The sequence below is a fragment of the Vicugna pacos genome, chromosome X (genome assembly GCF_048564905.1).
Source record: "Vicugna pacos chromosome X, VicPac4, whole genome shotgun sequence".
Taxonomy (NCBI): Eukaryota; Metazoa; Chordata; class Mammalia; order Artiodactyla; family Camelidae; genus Vicugna; species Vicugna pacos.
Window position 1 is genome coordinate 65751885 of NC_133023.1, and position 19901 is coordinate 65771785.

At 33.3% G+C, this 19901-nt stretch overlaps 1 protein-coding gene and 1 non-coding gene across 2 annotated transcripts in view; one reads left to right on the forward strand and one right to left on the reverse strand.

Annotated features, from left to right (window-relative positions):
- LOC102540055 (dachshund homolog 2) overlaps positions 1–19901 on the forward strand; it is a 393218-nt gene that overhangs the window by 178054 nt on the left and 195263 nt on the right. The window lies entirely within an intron of this gene.
- Positions 18811–18913, reverse strand: LOC116277418 (U6 spliceosomal RNA). The gene has a single exon (XR_004186884.2). It is a non-coding gene; the product is annotated as a U6 spliceosomal RNA (small nuclear RNA).

Here is a 19901-nt window from a genome sequence, read left to right on the forward strand (position 1 = left end):
TGGCTGGTAGCCAGGCAAAAGTATGGGGAAGTCAATCTTATAGCTGCAAAAATTTGATTCAAATAAACTTGAATAATATTGGAGTTTTTTCTTTCCCAGAGCCTTGAGTAAGAAATCCAGCTCTTTTGACATCTTTATTCTAGCCCAGTAATTCTCATGTCAGTCTTCTGATCTACAGAAAGTAAGATAATAAATTTGTGTTGTTTTAAGCTTCTTAGTCTGTTCAAATTTTGTACAGCAGCAGTATAAAATGAATGCACTTTTGTTTTTAGTCATTTCTACTTTCTTCAAGTAGTTATTGTGCATTTAGTGGTATAATGAAGGTCAGAAAATAATTAAAAGAATGCTTCTATATATATGTATAATTTTTCAATTATGGAAAAGTTGAAGCAGTGACATACTTTATTAAATAAAGTAAAACTTATATATTGCTAAGCCTGGATCGTCTTCTGACAGATGAGGTAACTGAGGCCTAAAGAAATTCAGAGACTCAATTAAAGACGAATAAAATAGTGGAAAAGCAAAATTTATAATACAAGGTCTTTCTCCCTGCATCTTAGTTGAGGACAAAAATAGTGCTCTTTTAGGCACTGTGTTCTTCGGTGTTTATAAAAGGATGTAAGATAAAGATGCTCAGAATAACTTCACAGATGGGACTGAAGCAGGTACTAACTGATGGGTAACATTTATGTAGTTCAACAAAAAATATAAATTTATATACAGGAATGAGTCTGGTACATTATAGAAACTTGGGCAGTGAGTTAAGAATTGTAGAGGTCTGATGGGAAGAAATGGTGAAGAATATTGAAAATCAGAGGAGTATGTAGTTCATATTGAAAGCTGTAAGGATTTCTGATAATAAATCATTTTTGATCATAAATACATTGATTATAAGTATTTTGTTACCTTGACAGTCAGATAGTAATATGAGGACTGACAAAAATAACATTTATGGAGATGTTATTTTATGCAAATTGTGTTCAAAATAGACAAATTTAAACCCTGTGTATAGAATTTTCATGGATACCTGAATTTTGATCTATTTTGTGCATGGTCTTGATGATTCTGTTGCCCTGTAGATACCACTAAGTCGTTTTCCTGGTTCTCAGTAAAGAGCTGAGAACCGTTGTAGAAACCCTTTCCTCCAGCACCTGGTGAAAAGTGTTTGTTGTCCTCTCAAACCAACTCCATTCATCAGTTATTTGGTGGTCTTTTGGGATTCACTGACTGCGGAAACCAAATTGTTAATACCTTTTAAAACCATCAATTTGGGTGTAGACCTGGTTTTTGTCAGTTTTTTAATTTAATTTTTAACGTTATTCTTTCTGAGAAATGTGAGCTTGAGTCCTTGAATGAATTAAGAAAGCCAAAGGTAACTCATCAAGGAAAGAAAAGGTAGGTAGTTTTGAGCTGTTTTTCAAAATAACTAGTAAGAAATGTTGGGTGTGGGTATTTATGTTTAATGAATTGGTGACAGTGATACTATCTAACAGCATTATTAGTTGCTTACCCCATATATCTACATGCTTCTCAGGCGGTTAGATTGGACAGAGTAAATACGAATTTGAGAGATTATTTCTCTTCTGAAACTTTGTAACTGAGACAAATAAGAGTATTAGATTACATTGTAGTTTTTTTTCTGTCGAGGTAAGGAAACTAAACTGATGTAAAAACCCATATTAATTTTTTAAATTGAAGTATAGTCAGTTTACAATGTGTCAATTTCTGGTGTACAGCATAGATTTGCAAATATTAACTAGTATACATAAAATAGATAAAAACAAGTTTCTTCTTTATAGCAGAGAGAACTATATTCAATATCTTGTAGTAACCTATAATGAAAAAAATATGAAAAGGTATATATGTATGTATATGTATGACTGAAACACACTCATTTTTGATTTGTGTTTAAAAAACACACAATAACTCCTATTTCCCACTAAGGTAATTTTAAAGGTTTCAGTGGCCAAGTCCATCAATATGCAGAAATACAGATATAATCCCTTGTGGTTCATTGGTTCATTCTTACCTGTTTTTTCCCTTTGAACTAGGATGTCTTTTTGTGTGGAATAATTAGAAGTTGAGAGAGTTTGCTTGTCAGCTACTGGCAATAACAGAGCTTGGTTTCTATGATAAAAGTAAGATATTATTACCTGCTATTTGTTGGAACTAGAAGATAAACCTAGAAGCCATTTAATTCAACCCCCTTCTATTTCAGATCAGGACACCCCAGCACATACATGGAATTGTGATTTGCCCAAATTTACAGAGGGAATCAGTGGCAAAACTAGGACTAACATTCCTGTGGACTGACTGTCAGACAGATGCTTTTCTTCTATAGTATTCCATCTGTTATTGCTGGGAAAATGTTAGGAGTTTACTTTACCAAATCCTAATTCTTGGATTAGTGATCACAAGACAGATTCCTTCCTTGTAGGAAAAGGCCAGTCAAATTCTCCCAGTGCATATTGTTTTCTGGATACTTCTCAAAAGTTCTTTGGCTCTTTTAGGTCTTTTTGGAAATAATTTACTATTAAGTGATCCATAAGCACCTGGAAGATTTAACACATAATTTGAATAGCCCAACTTATTCCTAAGAAAACTCTTTTTTCTCTGAAGGGAGAATAGAAAACAACAAAGAAACTATTGAGAGCCTGCTATATTACCAGACACGATACTAGCCATGTCAGATCTTATGTTACCTCCACTAGTTTTAAAAGATAGGTATTACTTTACTCATTTTTCTTGGACTTAAACTCATATTTTAAGGTTTCACAATATTTACCATCAGAAAATTTATCTTTGTAACTGATTTTAATTTGTTGTTTTCCTAGCTAAACAGCTAGGTTTACGTATCGGGAGTTGAATGTTAACATGAATAAGCAGTAGGATCTATTTTGTTATATCTTTCCAATTTGCAAGCTCTTTAATTCTGAATACAGATATTTGTACTCATTTATCAGCTCAGTTCTAAGCTTTGTCCTTTCGATAGTTTTCTGTTTTAAATAATCTGTTGTTTATTTGTGGTTAAAAAGAAAAGTCTCTGTCCCTTAGATGGAAGGCTTTCTGGGTCCTTTCCACTTCTCACCTCTTGTCAGTGCTAGTGTTCCTCTAATGCTCACCTTTCTCTTTCCTCTCCATCTGTGCGTCTCTTATCTCTTCTGCCTAACTGCTGCCCTATTGCTTCTGTCGCCCTTCTCTTTCAGTACATATCTAATTCCTCTTTAAATTATTACCCTGTTACTATCTAGAAAACCTATTATAAATGCCTTCACTTAAGAATAAAATATTATCTTGTTTAGTATAAGCCATAGGCAATGACTTCCCAGTGGAGTATGCTCTAAGCTGCTCAGTGGGTAACTTCTTGGATTTGGGAAGATGAAACAAATTATCTCCAGTGTTTAGTTTTGTCTACTTGGGTAGAATCTCATCATTAATAGAAAAATGGTTTAATTATTGAGCTATCTGGATTCTAGTGTTTGCTGAGAATAAGTTACTATCATTGATGCCTTCTTACCAGATGGTGTGATCCCTTGATGCCTCTTATAAAATATAATATATAAGCATATATATCAATAATTCAGGACCCATGGCATAAATCAGTCCCATGGTCTGTTCCAACAGATGGGGCAGGTCCTTATATTTTCATACTTAAGATCTAATTCATAAAACATTATTCAGCCTATTTCCACATAATCTTCATATACTCATAAGGGAGAAGTGCAGAATATTCTTTTTGGTATAAACTAATGATGACCCATCTGACAAACTTATTAATGTACACATACAAATATTAAAAATGAGCTACTGTATTACACAGTTTAGCATTTTACTCAAAGACAAACTACAGCATAGTAATATAATTTTCTTAAAAAACTATTTTTTCAACTGAGAAACTTGATCTGTTGAAAAAAATATTGATTATTTTTTCCCCAGGCTCCTTGACCAAGTGACTATATGATCTAGATGGACAGGTGAATATTAATCACTATTGAACTATAACTATATTAAGATTCATTAACTTAGCTGGTACTTGATAGTTTTGAGGGAATCTTGAACTCTGTCTCTAGCAACCAATATTGTTAATGGGAAACAGAATTTATTTGTAGTACTCTAACTCAGACTTTTGAAAAACTATTCTGAAAATAATATTCACAAATAGAAAAAATAAGAAAAATATAATACTGAGACTAACACCTTGAGAAAAATACCTCTCTTGGAGATAATACTTTAATGTTTACAAAAGTATTTGTCGTATCTCTTATCTCATTGACACTTTGCAACAAATCTGCAGAGAAGACATTATCCCCATTTCATAGGTAAGGAAATTGAAGCTCAGAGTTTAACATTATTCTCTTGATTCTGTGTTCAGTATCCTTTCTACTACTTTCACACTGGATTTTTTAGTTGAATAGCATTTCATTTCTTTTAGATTTGGCAGTGGATAGCAGTCCACCGCTATTTATGTCAGAGGACTTAGAAAGGATTGTGGAAACATACTATGGTTAAAGGAAAATTCTACCAATCCTTTTGCCCAAAACATTTTGAGGGGAACACAGCTCATTTAGCATTGTTCATGAGCAAAAAGGCATTAATTCTTATCTTCATTTAAGGTGATCTGCACCTAGGAGGGTAATCTCAGAAAGTTGTTTAGGATTCTCAAATCTAATAAAAAGAAAAAAAAATTTACAAGATTACTTTTAAGTCATTCATACAAGTTCTCACCCAACATTGCGCAAGTCATAGCAAGGTTTCTTGAATGTGTCTGTTACTTAAAATTCTTTTTTTCCATGCAAAGCCTTTGGAAAAGGAACACAATGAAGAGGTCTACACAATGTTAGATCTCCTTGAAAGTCTCTAAAGCACTGCTTCAATGCCTGATGTAACCTTCTCTTATTAGTCCTTTCTGAAAAAGACCTTAAGGCAAACCAGAATAGGGGAATCTTTTTTCTTTTTTCTTGTAACATTTTTTATTGATTTATAATCTTTTTACAATATTGTGTCAAATTCCAGTGTTCAGCACAATTTTTCAGTCATTCATGGACATATACACACTCATTGTCACATTTTTTTCTCTGTGATTTATCATAACATTTTGTGTATATTTCCCTGTGCTATACAGTGTAATCTTGTTTATCTATTCTACAATTTTGAAATCCCAGTCTATCCCTTCCCACCCTCCACCCCCCTGGTAACCACAAGTCTGTATTCTCTGTCCATGAGTCTATTTCTGTCCTGTATTTATGCTTTGTTTTTGTTTGTTTGTTTGTTTTTGTTTTTGTTTTTTAGATTCCACATATGAGCGATCTCATATGGTATTTTTCTTTCTCTTTATGGCTTACTTCACTTAGAATGACATTCTCTAGGAGCATCCATGTTGCTGCAAATGGCGTTATGTTGTCGGTTTTTATGGCTGAATAGTATTCCATTGTATAAATATACCACCTCTTCTTTATCCAGTCACCTGTTGATGGACATTTAGGCTGTTTCCATGTTTTGGCTCTTGTAAATAGTGCTGCTATGAACATTGGGGTGCAGGTGTCATCCTGAAGTAGATTTCCTTCTGGGTACAAGCCCAGGAGTGGGATTCCTGGGTCCCATGGTAAGTCTATTCCTAGTCTTTTGAGGAATCTCCACACTGTTTTCCATAGTGGCTGCACCAAACTGCATTCCCACCAGCAGTGTAGGAGGGTTCCCCTTTCTCCACAGCCTCTCCAGCATTTGTCATTTGTGGATTTTTGAATGATGGCCATTCTGACTGGTGTGAGGTGATACCTCATTGTAGTTTTGATTTGCATTTCTCTGATAATTAGTGATATTGAGCATTTTTTCATGTGCTTTTTGATCATTTGTATGTCTTCCTAGGAGAATTGCTTGTTTAGGTCTTCTGCCCATTTTTGGATTGGGTTGTTTATTTTTTTCTTATTGAGTCGTATGAGCTGCTTATATATTCTGGAGATCAAGCCTTTGTCGGTTTCACTTGCAAAAATTTTCTCCCATTCCATAGGTTTCTTCTTGTTTTGGGGAATCTTTTTTCATCTGAACATATATATGACTATCAGAGTGTAGATTTGAGTTTGTTGAAACAATTCAATTACTACATTTTTAATTTTCTTTTCTCCTTTGAAGTGATATTTCATGTCTTTCTGTAAGAAAATTAGCAAATGCATGTCTTTTACGAGCAAACTAGTGTCTCCTCATCTTACTTAATTCTCACTACAACACTGTGAATTGATATTGTTCCCCTGTTTACAAATGAAGAAATCGGGGTTCTGACAGGTAAAGTGACTTGGCCAAAGTAAAGTGTTAGAGCTGAAATTTGAAACCAGATTTACATACCTCTAGATCACCATGGTCTGGTGGTGGAAACTGGACTTCGTATTTCAAAGACCAATAATAATTATAACCTGTGTATATATTTATTGACTTCCCAAGTGTAGGTAGATGTTTTATTTTCATAATCCATCTGAATCCTCACAGTAGTCTCACAAGTTGTAAAGTATAATTTTCTTTATTTTATAAGTGAGAACACTGAAACTTTGTATAAGATCATACCTCCAGGGAGCAGTTAAAGCAGTATTTGAATGTAAATCTCTTGCCTTCAGAACCTGTAATCTTTCCCCTATACTATGTTGACATTATAAAGGGACAGCAACCATTTAACTACCTATTTTAGCATAAGAAGGCTGTTTTCTATAAACACTGGTAACATTTGTGTCAACCTGCATATGGTATATGTTGAGTACACATAAAGTAGCTAAATGTTATTAGAAAAGGCCTTTTTTAAACCATAAAAAACTCTAAGATATAAGTTTAAAAAATATGATTTCTCAACAGAGAATAAGGATTTTTTTCAACTTAAAAAATTCAGTTTCAACAATGCATCCTGAAGCAGCCTGGTTTATTAAAACATTAGCTCATAATGAAAATTTTTGCATCGAATTCTGGTTCCACTATCATTTAGTTATGTGAATGGGTCAAGATTTTAACTTCATTGTGTTTCAGATTCCCTGTCTGCAAAGTGAGATAACTTCCTTCAATTGCTTTAGGATTATGGGAGAATTAATTGAGGCAATATATATTTTAAAAACTATCCTTTTGCCAGATGCAGTTTATGAGCTCAATGGATTTTATTTTATTGGTTCAGTGCAAAATATACTGCTATATTTTGATTAACAAATCATGATTTAAAATATGCAAAAAATGCAAGAAATATTAACTATCGTAGAGATATAAAATGGATAAATATGTTTTATACATTGCATAATATATATACTTGTTGAAATGATCTAAGCTTAAATTGGGCAACTTTGTAGATATTTTCTGGTGATTAAATAATATTATAAGTGTGAATATGTTTTATATAAACTTGAATCTATATGTAGATGTAAACTATTATTGACATTGATATTTTAAGTAGCCAGATACATATGTAGATGATAATATACAAATTTAAAAGGCAATATGTTGTTTCACACATAATTTTCTATGAAAATACGCTTGATAGACTAAAAATGAATTTCCATCAGCTGGAAAATTATTTGCCAATGCTGAGAAAGAAATTTGATCATCAAATGTAACCAGAATCTTTAAAATATTTTTGAAAAAAGAAGAAGAGAAAATGAAATAGTCAAATACCTGTTTGACTAAGTCTTTTAGGAATCCGACCATATAAAAACTTAAAATATTTTTATGTAAAACTTTCCTTTTAAAAAGCCATGTCTGTTTTATTTGAATATCTGTGGTTTAGATTTAGGTAACCGAGCTGTGTAATCTTTTATTTTCTATACACTAATCAAAGATTCCTGAAACTAGTAAAGAATCCCCAGGCAAATATTCTTGTGAATTTCTTTTACTGAAGTCAGCAAGCACAAGGGGGGAGGATATAGGAAAAATGGTTTTAATGTAGTGTCTTAAATATCTGTAAAATACATCAACCTATTTACCTCAAGATTATCTACCTCTAAGAGAAGAACTGTTTGGAAAATCATCCTATGCTCTCTATGGCGTTAACAATAAACTCTTGAAATTTCTTCAAGCCATAGATCCTGACTGACATTGCTATTAAATAAACCGTGGTCCTTAGGATTTGAGATGCTGCATAATACCGACCTATCATATTTTCCCCACTGAAGCTGTGCAAGTGAATTGCTGAATGAACAGTAAGATACAGTATCAGTTGTGCTCATGCTGATAATACAATATTTTGCCTTAGTCATTGTACCATGAAATGCTACATTGCAATCACTCTGATAGTTTAATCACATTTAAAAAATGAAAATGCTTAGAGTTCTGCTAATGTAGGCATGCATTAAATACTTACAATACCAGCTCATTATAAACAAAGAAATTACAATTCAGTTGGAAGGTACATGTGAGGAGAAAATACTTTGTTAAGTCTCAAAGCAGCTGAAGTATAAAATATTCCAATTAAATGTTAGTCAAAAGATAAAAAATTTTTTTTATTAGTCCACATTTTTATCACAATTTTAATAGTAAGAAATATTTTAAACTCTAATGAAGTTATTTCAGTCTTTGATATATGTAGCTACTGAGCTTTCTAATGACTAGCTTTTTACTGAGAAACATTGCAATAAAAGTAAAATATGTTTCTTTTTATTCACTGACTGCTTTACATAGGTTGTGGATTTTGATAGGGGAAACTTAGACATGATTGTTCGAAGGATAACTTTTTAAACATATTCTATCAAATATCCATAGAATTAAAGTGGTTGACTTTTGCTTTATTTAGATCTACAGTGATTGAAATGTTCCATCTCCCCTTTCCTTACTCTCCCCCCTACCCCTCTCGCCTTTGGCAATAAAGGTGAAATCATTCCAGTCAACTGTTAATTGTTCCTTTATGGTTGTAACTGTTATTTTCTTTATTTTTTAATTAAAAAAATTTTGAGGGAGAAGTAATTAGGTTAATTAATTTATTTATTTAAATTGAGGCATTGGGGATTGAACCCAGGACCTTGTGCGTGCTAAGTGTGCACTCTACCACTGAGCTATGCCCACCCCCCATTTTCTTTATTTAATTTGATTTATTTTTTTAATTTTATTTTTTGTGGTCATAACTTTAAAAATGGAAAATCTATTTACATTTAAAGTTATACATAGACAAAAGACATGAAATTCAATGACCTCTTCTCTTCAATCAGGTAACTGCTGAGACTGTCAATGTGCTCAGTTCTTTGTCACTATCAGAATTAGAGTCAACTAACTGTTTTGAAACATGGAGAATTCTTCTTCCTTCTCCATGGGCAACATGGACAGCAGCTTTCCCTAGCTTCCTCACCATTAGTCTCATGAAAAAGACATCAGAGAATATAACCACTAAATGTTAGTGGTATGCTTTCTGTCTTTTACATGCTTCCCCCTACTAGAGCTTTTTACCTTGAAGGATGGAAAAAAAAAAGAAAAATCCTCGATATTCTTCTGACGTATTGCTCTGTTTTTTCTTTGAAACTGAAATGCCAAACATATTGTAAATCCTCTGAGTCTCAAAAGTGTTTTAATCTGAGTCTTTTATCCTCGGGATGTTTAAATTTTGATTTGTTTCAGAGAACATTTAGAAAGTTCTTTTACTATTTTCTCCACTTTGCCTTCTGTTTGTGATTGAGACAGACTGAAAGGGTTGGGGTGGAGGACGGAGGAGTGGGAGCAGTGCAGGAGGGGAAGAAATGGCACTGAATAATCTTTTGACAAGCAAAGAAAATAAAAGAAAGGAGAGAAAGAGGATATCCTAATCTACCTCATGTTTTTCAAAGACAAGTAGATTTACACGGATCTCCAATTCTCGGTAGCTGTCAGTTTTCAATACAGAGAGTCCTTAATCTTTTTGATTGACATCCACCTTTTTAGAGTCTAGTGTGGCATAGGGACTATGGGTCTGTCTTTTAATAAAGTTGAAATGCTTAAGATCCGTTAAGTAGAGGCAGTTATATATGATGTTTCCTTTGACCTTTTTTTCCCCTTCTAAAATCATTTGCTAATCTATTAATTTGGAAGCTCAAGCTTCTCATTAGAGTCACTGATCTTTGTGGTGATCCTTTTCTTAAAAAAATCCACACAGTGAAGTCTTTTGACAGATGATGAGAAGCTGTCACCTAGAAATCTCTTGTTCTTTTTTTTTTAAAGCATTACAAGATGTACTTATAGACAGCTTGCACCTGCTAAGAGAAGTGGCACATTGAGACAATTATTAGAATAATTCAAAAAATAAAACACAATATCCTAAAGTTTTAGGATGACAATCTGTAAGTTTTTGACAAATTTAATTTGGGAAGACATGAATTATTTGAACATATGATTGATTACATTAACTAATGTAACTCTTCCCCACATCTCAAATTATGGTCCATAATGTATGTATAAGCCTATCTAAATTATTACCATAGTTTTGAGAATCACTTAATTCATGGAACTAAAAAAGTAGCCTTTTTGGTTCTGGCATTTTAATAATTAAGGAGCAGCGTAAAAATAATTGAACTTTGGAGTTAGATAAAGCTTGTTTCAAAGACCTGCCTTCTTACTTAATGCACTATATAATCTGACCCAAGCTAATCAGTATCTCCCTCTTTCACTTTCCTCATCTGTATTATTGGCATAACAGTCCTTGCATTTTATAGAGTTATTTTGAAGATTAAATGAGATAATGTGAGAAAAGTTCCTAAATGATACTTGAGATATAGTAGTGGGTGTTCATAATAGTTCTTTTATTTTCCTTTTTACACTGGCATTGTCCAATGCTGAGCTACAAAGCAGCAATAAAACTATTCTATTTCATGGAAAATGTACATTCAAAATTAAAATCAAGAAGTCCCTTTTCTACTTATAGACTTATAGTGACTTTAATGATGATTTCCCTTTGAAGACCATTTCATATGAAAATCTTGGGTTTTGAGCTTCTTGTACATTTTTTGAGAATATATCATGGATATTGGGGGGAGGATATAGCTCAGTGGTAGAGTGCTTGCTTAGTATGCATGAGGTCCTGGGTTCAATCCCCAGTACCTCTGTTAAGAATAGACAGACAATAAATAAACCTAATTACCTCCCCCAATAAAAATAAAATTAAAAAAATATATATCTTGGCTATCATATGATAGTGGCACTTACAGATGAAGAAAACCTGTTTGCAACTATTATTGTAATGCCAACTAACAACGTGTGAATCTGTTTCACTAAACTTTGCTAAACACCAAAGTAATGCACAGCTATTAAAGTCTCAAGAAGAAAGCCAATTCATTTCAGTCATGATATCACCTAAAACTGAAGTATTATATGAAAGCTAAACAATACCAAATGGATTTGACTGAGATCAAAAGCCAAACCTATTTCTTTTCTTTCATCTTCAGTGTTCCATTTCCTGGGAGTATGACCTTAGTCAAACATCTATTAAAGTTAGCTTTTGATCTCAACCCCCTTTTTGAGTAAAAAAAAAAAAGTCAATCTTTAAATTTTTCTTCAGAGACAATCGCTCTATTGTGTTTTAATGTTCCAGTAGTGTGTGAGTAAATAGGATTCTCTGATATATGTGATAGAAGACTGGTTAAATGGGACAATCATTTTTGTGTCAGAGACAAGAATCAAAAGGAAGCATTCTTCAGAAGCTATTAACTGGAAAAAAATCCCCCCAGGTCACTGGAAACACGTTAACTGGTCAGTCTGCTGCCTTCTTAGGTCCTTTGATGAAAATGCCTTGTAATTTGATAACAGGTAGCTGCTCATTTGTAATGTAATTTTCTCCTCACTAGTCATAGCTACTCCATGACTAATCAGGGGAAAACACTTTTTTTCTCCAGAGGTTTTTGTTTTAAACAAAAACTTCATTTAAAAATGCCTTAAAACCACTAGGAAGAATTATGCATTTTTCATTCTTCCTGTCATTTATTAAGTAAACCGTAGGGGAATTTTCATTATATATTAAAAACAAAAGAGACATGACAACACATGGTGATTGGTTGAATTAAAAGAAAAAAGTGGTGTTTGAAGTCAGTTGTATGAATGTATATGTGAGGGCTGTTTACGCATATGTATGACTAAATTTTGAGTATTGAAGATCTTTATATCACCTTTTCTTAGCCTCTTTCTATAGAATGGTAAATTCATTAGACAAAGATTTACCAAGTACTGCTGACTGCAAGACAATATTCTAAATCCAGCTGTGTACAAAACGGAATAAGACATAGTGCCCCACAGCAACCTTCACAACCTTCATTTTAGGTGGGAAAATGAGGTCTACTTATAGATATAGTCAAAATAAGGCAGAAAGTGATAAATAGGTTTGTATAAATATGTCTATGTAAAGTACCATGGAAACGTTCAAAGAAGAGAATTATTTCCAGTTGCAAGAATTAAAGAGAGCTTTCTGGAATTGATGGCATTTAAATTGTGCTTTAAAGGTTGTTTAGGCTGCAGTTGTCAAGGCAGGAACAAAAGCATTCCCGGCCAGAGAGACAGTCTACAGGGGCATGAAGATAAGCCAGTACTGAGTTTGTATGATAACATTGTTCAATCTGGTTAGAGCATGGGGTATATGATGAAAAAAAAATAGATGCTTTACCTGTAGAGGTGGGTGGGGGAGGATTGTGGGAGATTGTAAATACTGGATTAAGAGTTCTGAATTTTATTCTATAGGCAGTGATGGATGACTGAACATTTTTGTGCAGGTGAGGAATGTGAAAATGCTACAGTTTGAGAAAATATCACTGATAAATAAGAGAGTATGAGATCGACTGGAGAGGGGAAAGAATTAGAAGCTGGGACATCACTTAGGAAGTTCTTTAAGTAGTCTAGCTGAGAAGGAGTGTAGACCTATTAAAAAGTGATTGTGCAATTCTTAGTTCATTTTATAGAATCAAGCCATCCCTTATAGATTAATAATGGATGAATTTGAAGTTTAAAATCTGCTTAAAATCTGCTTTAGGAAATTAATGCTGTGTTTGAAATGACTGGTAGCAGGAATTCAAACTAAAAGTAAAATGCAGTTTAACTGTAAAATCTGATTATTTCACGTGGAGCTTTCCAAACTTCCTATGCTCTAAATTCAGTTGCAGCCAGCCAGAGGAAAGTTTTTATTTTTAATGTGTCAATCTTCCCAAGATACATGGCAATTGTTAAAAAATAGCACATATAACTAAACTAAGACTCTGTTCCTTAAAAAAAAGAAAGTAATAACTTGTTAAAAAGAAGTTTAATTTGACAGAGTTGAAGAGGCTTTATTACTAAGATCACTACCAGGAGGAATGGTGGTAGAGATAATCTTGAAATGATACCTTTAACTTGCGAAAGCCCATGATTTATGCCAATCAGTTTGTTTAGCTCACTACAGTCTTAATGGAAGTCTTCCAACAATATCAAGGATGTGGGAGGATAACAAAGGAAAAGGAACAAATTCATTGAAATGAAAGAGAATAAATAGAACATAGTTTGGTGAACTGGAATCTGGGATGATATTTCTGTTTGCATTTATTGGTTCTGCACGTACTCTCTTATTCACAGGAACAAAAGCCAAGGAAATTCACAAGCCAGAAAAGATGGAATTACTTGTCTCATCATTAAGATGGTGTAATGTTCCTGACATTTTGCTGGGCCATTCCATCCTCATCTATCTCCCAGCTCTGTGTGTGTGTGTGTGTGTGTGTGTGTTTATCTCTAGCTATAGCAGTTTTGAGGTCAGACATATTATTACCAAAATCTTTGGAATTCTGATTGAAAAAAAGATTAGGAAAGAGATAAATTTCTTTATGGCTTCTGTTTCATTTGATCCATTTGAGTTAGTGTGCCCCTTGAGCCACCTCAAGCTATTGGCTGAAGTAGAAAAAATGGTTTGTATCTCTTTCTGAATTTACTGTTAATAGGACAGTGACAAAATTCAGGAAAACAGAAAGAATGTGCTACATTATAAATCATTCATTAGCCCCTGGCTCCATGAAGAACCATTTTTATTGTGTGTGCATGCTTGTGTGTGTGTATGTGTGCATCTTTCCTCCATTAATGATCTGGCCGAATTATTTAATTTCAAATTATTTTTCTATCACACAAGCATTAACTTGTATATACCAGATAATGATGCTTTTGAGCACGATGGATAGGAGTTAGAATTCTCTTTTGTAAACTATTTGTTCTATAGGGCCATAATGAAGTGCTGGATGCCTGTAGTTCAAACATGTCTTCTTAGTGTCTTAACTGAAGATAATATTCTCCACAGCAATTTTAGGAGAAAACCATGCCCGTTGGCTGTGTTTTTACTGTTGGATAGCAATACCTCATAATTCCCGAAACACTGCCCATCCTGTCTATGATACGGCTCTCAGACTAAAGGCAGCTCTATTTAAAGTAAAACTTCATATGCTGTAAAAGAATTCTTGGCCATGTCAACACCCTGACAGACAGGTTCTTCTGGTCTTAGAAATTTTGAGAGTGTAGTTTTGATATGGAAATAACAATACCAAAATCTTTTGTTGTATTTGATTACTAAAAATGTAACAGACTGGTGTGTTTCAAAAGTGACAAAGGCCTTGAGTTATCACTGTACATTTTATGACACAAAGTTACTTAACCTTAGAAAAATAATGTTGCCAGATACCTTGTGTCCATTGAAGATTCAAGAATAAGAGCCAGGTTCTCATGGTATCTATTTACTCTCCCTTGTAACTCATATAACAAATGTCCATGCTGTTGTTTTGTTATTTCAGGGAGCTTCAAGTAATTAAACACTCTGACAGCTAACAGCTAATAGTTATCAATATTTATATTTCATATATGTAGCAACATATGCATATACTTGAATATTATTATTATCAGAGTGGGAATAATTTAGACTTTCTCCCTTCTCTATATTTTTCCAGAGGTTTAGAATTAATCTCTTAAAAGTTTTAGATTTAAAAGGATTACCATTTGCATTTTTTATTGAAGTATAGTCAGTTTACAATGTTGTGCTAATTTCTGGTGTACAGTATGTTTCAGTGTATATATATATATATATATATATAATATATATATATTCCTTTTAATATTCTTGTTAATTATGGCCTATTACAAGGTATTGAATATAGTTCCCTGTGCTATACAGTGGGACCATGCTATTTAACTCTATTATATATAGTAGTTAGTATCTGCAAATTTTTAACTCCCAATTTATTCCTCCACTCCCCCTTTCCCCTCTGGTAACCACAAGTTTGCTTTCTGTGTCTGTGGGTCTGCTTCTGTTTCTCTTTTGTAAATAAGTTCATTCATCTCATTTTTTTTTAGATTCCACATATAAGTGGTATCATATGGTATTTTTCTTTCTCTTTCTGGCTTACTTCACTTAGACTGACAATCTCCAGTTCCATCTATGTTGCTGCAAATGGCATTATTCACATTTATTTAAATATTAGACACATGACAAGCCCTCTGAGGGCTATTCATTCATTCATACATTTATATCAATATATTTATATTCTATTCATACATTTATATCAATCTATTCATACATTTATATCAATACACATATGGCTAACTTCATGTGCTTTTTAATTTGAGAATAAGACTAATTCTATTGCAATTATTTTCACATAGTTATATTCAATACAACATATTGCTTTGCTTTCTAAAACAGATGCTTGGCATATATCGCTTCAGTAAGCATAAGTATAAGCTGATGATAAAAGATGTCACCGTCAGACGGTGAAAAAGTAAAACAAACACAGAACTATTGGCAGTGTCAGTGCTTGAGTGAACCATCTCTCTGCCCACTTCTCATGTTTGTTGTTATATCTTTGCAGGAAGGTCAGGCAGAATGTGATTGTGGAGAGAATTCAAAATAGACCTACTACTAGAGAACCAGGCACGATTCCTAGTGTTGGGCATGTAAAGTAGCCCTTTTCCTTCCTCCAGGCGGTGTCCCTTCACAACACCCACTTAGTTATTCTGCAGTCATTCACTGGGCACCACCGAGTACCCACTACTGTGTCAGCCACTAAGGAAATGTCAAAGTTAAGAAGAATACATAGTTTCTTCCAGTAAGGAGCTGGCAGGCTAGGTAAGGGAGATATGATTAACTTACAAGGTTTGCAAATTATAACCACTATATATACTATACAAATAGATAAAAAACAAATTTCTTCTGTATAGCACAGGGAACTATACTCAATATCTTGTAATAACCTATAATGAAAAAGAATGTGAAAATGAATATATGTATGTATATGCATGACTGGGACATTATGCCATACACCAGAAATGGACACATTGTAACTGACCATACTTCAATAAAAATAAATAAAATTATAACATGACAAGTCAATTAATAGGTTATCTCGGAAGTAGTTATTCCATGTAGACTCATTGAAGGTTAACAGGGGATTGAGCCTCATATTTTTAAAGACAGTATTTTTAGAGCAGTTTTAGGTTGACAATAAAGTTGAGAGGAAGGTTCAGAGATTCCTTATATACTCCCTACATCCACAAATGCATAGTCTCCCCCATTATCAATATCACTCAGTAGAATGGTAGATTTGTTACCAAAGATAAACCAAAATTGATGCTTTGTTATAACCTGAAGTCCATAGTTTACCTTAGAGTTCACTCTTGGTGTTGTACATTCTGTGAATTTGGACAAATGTACAATGACATAGATCCATCATTATGATATCACACAGTATTTTCACTGCCCTAAAAAATGCCATGCTTTGCCTATTTGTCCACCCCTCTCCCTATCCCTGGCAACCACTGATTTCTTTAATTGTTTCAATAATTTTGCCTTTTCCAGAATGTCATACAGTTGAAATCACACAGTATGTAGCCTTCTCAGATTGGTTTCATTCTAGAAATTTGCATTTAATATTCCTTCTTGTGTTTTCACAACTTGCTAACTCATTCATTTTTAGCATCAGAAAATATTCTGTTGCTTGGCTGCACCACATTTTATTTACCCATTTACATACTAAAGCACATCTTGGCTGCTTCCATGAACCTTATTTTAACAAGAATATTGATTCTAAGACAGGGTCAAGTGACTCAGATAAGCTATAACTAGCTATAGATAAATCCAATTTTAATATCCAGACCTTCTAATTCCTCATGCAGTATTTTTTTATTGAAGTAGTCAGTTTACAATGTTCTGTCAATTTCTGGCCCACAGCATAATAGTTCAGTCATACATATACATACATATATTTGTTTTCATATTCTTTCTCATTATAGGTTACTCCAAGATATTGAATGTAGTTCCCTGTACTATATAGTAGAAACTTGTTTATCTATTTTATATATAGTAATTAGTATCTTCATGCAGTATTTTGACATCATCATTTGGGCCAGACAAGCACTCTCCTTGCAATTTTCTCAAGTAATTCTTGATGTTATGTATTACACCTTGATTATTTGACCAATCAACACTTCTAGATGTTTTGCTGGATTTTGGGGGGGTTGCATTTAAGTTATATATAAATATTAGGATGTGAAATATCATAATGTTGAATAAACACACGAAAGAACCATTGTCGTACCTATCTGGGGCAATAAAGCATGGCATTGTTTGAGAACTACTATCTAGAAGAGTGGGGAATTTATTGCATAGTTGATTCTCTGGCATTTATAGCATATACAAGGGGGAAACCAGCTACTTACAAGCCATGAGTGGCAGGGATCTTCAGGAAGCTGATTATCTTTCTGGAAGGTGGTTTGTTATCGATGTTTAATATTATTCTAGTATCAGTTTAATAGCTTTTAATAAACACAAAATACATTAGAATTTTCATTAACTGCTACACAGAAGTTAGCACTGCCGCTTGATTTTAGACCAAAATAGATTTTTACTATGAGGCTAAGTTCCCATTTATTCTATTGCTAAAGGAACATAGGAAGTTTTCTTCCTGAATTTGACTTCTTAAACAAAACATATTTTATTTTATCTAATTTTGAAATGTGTTGCTGGTATTCCACATCAGAAACCGTGGCTTTCTAAAAAGCAACAGGAATAGAAGTCTATAGCTGCAGCAAACAGAGCAAACCATGTCGAGAAAATGAAATTCCACAAAAATTACCACTTTTTTATATGAATGTTCTCAGTGAGAAGTCTTAAAGTGTATCCTCCTAAACATCTTCTGATTTCCTGAAATGCATATATCAAAAGTACATTTAGTAAATTGAATTTCCCCTTCTATCTGGAAGTTCTTTTAAAGCAAACTTGATTTTTGTTATAAATTTGGACTTGGCTAGGTTTGTTTCTCTTTCTCTCCTACTAATTCTGTTAGGGCTAATCCCTGTCATATCTGTTTGTTGATAATACTTGCTGCAGAGCGGGACCAAATCATCCAAATGTAGGTTTCGCTTCAATTGCTTACTGTTATTGTTGGTTTGCAAATCAAAATTGAATTGAGTTAATGGGTCAGTAGTTTTTCTCAGCTTTCTTCTAAGAATGTGACTTTTTTCTGAGGCTGTCTGTTTCTATAAATTAGTTATAGTTCAGGTGCTACATATTTTATTGTGTATATTCTGTTGGCACCATTTTTTCAGTCAAGCACATTTCAAAATATAAATTAATTTTGTATAACATGTTTGAACTGAAACTTAAGTAGTTTCTTTGAGCAACTATGGAAGAAAAATAGCCACAAATTTGGCAGTATGCCAGAGTTAACAATCTTTTTCTTCTTTTATATCTTTATCAGTTTTTCATTTATAAGCGATCACTGATTTGACCAAATGTTTTCCTTTGTTGTGACAAAAAATACATAGCATAAAATTTACAATTTTAACAATTTTTGGAATACAGTTCAGCGGCATTAAGTACATTCACAGTGTTGTGTAACCACCACCCAAAATACGGAATGCTCCACAAATTTACATTTTATTCTTATGCAGGACTGATGGTAATTTTCTCTGTTTTGTTCTAATTTTTGCACATGAGCTACTGAAGCTAAGACACAGATATGTTTTTTAAAGTGTTAAGAATCTCTTTCAGACTCAGAATAGAAAAACTAAAATAAGTTGACTAGTGAAATAGTATTCAAAATCATTTTGGTATGTGAACTGTTAGCTTTTAATATTTCTCTGGCTATTTGAATTTGATAGGTATCTGAGAGACCTTATTTCATAGACTAGTAGATAGGTTTCTTATCTGTTGGTATGATCTATTTGAAACAATCTGGCACTTTAGGATGGAAGGACTATAGAAGGAAGTTGCTGCAACTGTTCTCAGGTTCCTGCATTCCTGGGCTAACTGGTTGTGGGAACAGCTACTCTTGTCCTAAATGTCAGAAATGTGAGGTGTTTTGTCACCCTTAATCTATATCTAATGTACACTCTCTCCTAGATTTGTAATATGATTTGCTCATTATGCCATTGCTGGCTTAAAAATCAGACCAATGGGTGGCCAAGGATGCAAGACATTAAAAATGATCTTGACATGTCTATTCTCTAACACTTTATAAAAATGCTCAAATAATGTACCTAGGGAGGTGTATAAACTACCAGAAGTTGTATATTTATTTTTTAACAGTTTTTATTGAGTTATAATCATTTTACAATGTTGTGTCAAATTCCACTTCAGAGCACAATTTTTCAGTTGTGACAATCATTGTCACTTTTTTTTCTCTGTGAGCTACCATAAGATCTTGTGTATATTTTCCTCTGCTATATAATATAATCTTGTTTATCTATACTACAGTTTTGAAATCCCATCTATCATTTCCCACCTCCGCCTCCTTGGCAACCACAAGTGTGTATTCTATGTCTATGAGTCTATTCTGTTTTGTATTTATGCTTTATTTGTTTGTTTTTGTTTTTGTTTTTGTTTTTTTTAGATTCCACATATGAGCGATCTCATATGGTATTTTTCTTTCTCTTTCTGGCTTTCTTCACTTAGAATGGCATTCTCCAGGAGCATCCATGTTGCTGCAAATGACGTT